Source organism: Muscardinus avellanarius, assembly GCF_963383645.1.
Source record: "Muscardinus avellanarius genome assembly, chromosome: 16".
NCBI classification, from domain to species: Eukaryota; Metazoa; Chordata; class Mammalia; order Rodentia; family Gliridae; genus Muscardinus; species Muscardinus avellanarius.
Window position 1 is genome coordinate 55,297,959 of NC_137802.1, and position 3,254 is coordinate 55,301,212.

Here is a 3,254-nt window from a genome sequence, read left to right on the forward strand (position 1 = left end):
TTATCTTAGCTCTTTCATGAAATAAGGTAGACTATAAACAAATAAGGCGGACTATAATCAAGACTGTTTTGGACTTGACAGGTCTTATTCTTTACACCTGTAGGCTGAGCGACTTCAACATACACTTTCAGATGCTATCATCTTTTGAACTAGCCAACTGCATGAGACTTAAAACCAAGCTCCCACCAATCAGAATACAGTGCAGAAATGTGTTAGGAATGTAAAAACTGGGTGGGCTCCAGTCCAGTGTGCTGGCATACCTGACTTCCCTAGTGGTAAGACCCTTTCTGCAAAAAGTAAAATCACCTTGCCGGGGGTGGGGGGAGCTATCAACTTTAAGATAAAAGCCTTCTGGAGCTAGGTGTGGTGGTGCACACTTGTAATCCTAGTACTTGGGAGACTGAGACAGGAGGATCACAGGTTTGAGGACAGCCTCAACAACTTAGCGAGTCCCTCCACAACTTAGTGAGACCTGTTCCCAAATAAGAAATAAAAATCAGGCTGGGGGTAGAATGCCTCTGAGTTCAATCCCCAGCCACACTAAATAAATAAATAAATGCCTTCTGTCTGGGAGAGAATGGTTCTAAAACATACACATCAAAATTACCTTCAAGCCTAAAAACAAGTTCTGCTTCAGGAGGTATGGTAGAAGTCCCAGGAATCTGTAAATTTAAGTTTACTGGCTGTTTCTGGAGCAGCCGGCCAAGCCCTTGGTCTTGAAATGGTGTGTGAGAGCCCTTGAAACTAAAAAAGGGTTGTTAATCAAAATGAATGTCAAATTCTTTTACAAAGTATGATTTTCTAAATAAAATAGATCTCAACTTTATTCAGCTGGTTCTTCTGAAAACAATGAGTGTAAATCCAAATTTACAAACTGAATCTATTTAAATTTCAATAGGGCAAGTGGTTTTAAGGAAAAATCCACAGTTGAAACTATAGCATCATGACTCTTCTATTTATTTGGGCTTTGAATTTGGCTTTTCTTAAAGTGACCACACCTCAAGTAAACATCCACGTACTAAAGTCAAGCCCTCTCAGCAAACCACCTGCTATCAAACCACAGCGGGTGTGCCTCACTCCTACACCAGGGGGCAGAGGCTGCCTGCTGGAGTGTCTAGCCAGCTCCAACTGGCCAGAAACTCAGCCCCAGCTCCACTAGAGGGCACACCCTCCCAGCCTGGGACCCTCCCCTGCTCTCAGCTGCAGGAAGCAGAAGCACCCTGTCAGGCTGAGGTGTTTCTCACCTGAGCTTAGTCATGAGATCCCAGCTGTCTCACTGCCCCGGGGTCTCCAGATACACTCGATGCTGCTCCCCTGCCAGGCGCCAAGGCCCACATGCCACCTCTATAAGTTTGATCCCAAAGTTGGGGGAGCTGGCTCCAAAGGTGCAGGACGAAGGCGCCTCAGACCAGCAAGCGCCACAAAGGCAAGTGTGGAAACACGGGCACATGCTGCAAAGATGCTGCAGTACTGGCCACCTGAAGTGGGGTGTTGGGAGCTTTCTGCCCACAGAGTTCAAGTCCAAATGGCTCAGCTGGAACTTGCACACCTCCTCCAAAGAGTGTTGTCTGCAGGCTCCTCAGGCACCCAGGTCTGTGAGTCTAAAATCCCATCGTATGGCCTGTGGAGAGCTCTGTGCTAGGTGTGCTGAAACTTCAAACTCCCCACAGTTAGACCGACGTCTGAGGATGCCACAAGCCCATCCCTGCTCCAGGGCGCTGCTCTCACTCCGCGGGGCATCGGTCCTTTTTGAAGGGGACACAGATTCTGCCCTCCTAGAAACCTAGGGCCCACTTGGCCCAGTGGGGTAGAAACGATGGCTATCCCACTGACCACAGTGTGAAATAAGTACACACAAAGCTCATTTAAAATCTATGACAATTAAGAAAATGGGCGTCATGAGTCATGCCATGACCGATGTGCCTGAAAAGGTCAATACTGCTGCTAAGACAGGTGAGGGAGGGAGGTGGGATGGAATACACACACAGTAATGGGGGAAGTAAGGCAGAAGACAGTTCTGGCCACAAGGAACAAGACCAAGGTGGGGCTAATACTGACCAGGATTCCAGTTCTTCTGGGAAATGTTGAGTGTTATTTTGCCTTGCCCTGAAGCTAAGGCTGGTAGGGCAGGTAGGGCCTGTGAGGGACGAATGACGGCCAACCAGGTCTTTCTAGTCCTTTCAGCGATTAATCACAGTAGGTGGACTTCAAGACAGACTGGCTTCATAATACATCCCACAATATGCCAGGTATTGGTATAGCCTTAATCTGGGGATAGGCAGAGAAGCAGAAAGGTCTTGGTCCTTCAAGCCACACAAGGGCATACACACCAGGGACATCTTTAGGGTGGCCTGCCCTGGTTGGGAAGCTGCTAATATATTTAAAGGAAGAGAAGAGAGCCAATGAATTAGAGGTGTTAGAATTAGAGGTGAGCCTCTAAAGGATAAATCACTAACCTTTGCTAAGGCCCACCAAAGCCTGGGTACAGGTGCTCAGCCAAGGTCTCTGAACCTTTAGAGCCAACTATTCTAGTAAGGACTAAAAAACAGTCCCAGGGAACAATACTGGCTCACTTCAGGGAGGACAAATACCCAGCAACCATAGTGTGGAAACGCTTGCACATTATCAGCAACAGCATTGGCGTTTCTGCTCCTCCTAGGTAGCTACCTCCAGGGAAAGATGACGAGTGTAGCAATTAGTCATCTACGTGCCGTGGGAGAGGGAGAGCCCGTGACTCGAGCTACTAAAGGGAGTGCAGGAAAACAAGGCCCCGCCCCTCCCTTCTGCTCTTGCTCCCGCTCTCCATTTGGAGCCTCGAAGGCAGGGTAACGGCAGGGTGTCGACAGTGTGGTCAGTGCTGTGCAAAGGCTGAGAGCCTTCCCAGAACACACACCAGCCATGTGGACAGAGCCACCAGGCCCCCTTCCCTCCCCCATGCGTGCGAGAGAAAGGTCATTTTCTAAGCATCAAGCACCTTGGTGGCTAGTTCCCCTCTGAGATGTCACAGAAGACAGAGCAGGTATGAAACCAGATCACAATTACTCCCGAGTGGTCTTCACAGTTAAGGCGGGCACACATTTCAAAAGGTGGCGTCTGGGCCCTGCTCCATCTCTCTCTCTCTCTCTCTCTCTCTCTCTCTCTCTCTCTCTCTCTCTCTCCCTCTCACGCGCGCACACACACACACACACACACACACACACACACACGCACTCTCACACGGTGGGAAGGCTGCCCAGCCACAGGGTGTGGCTGGC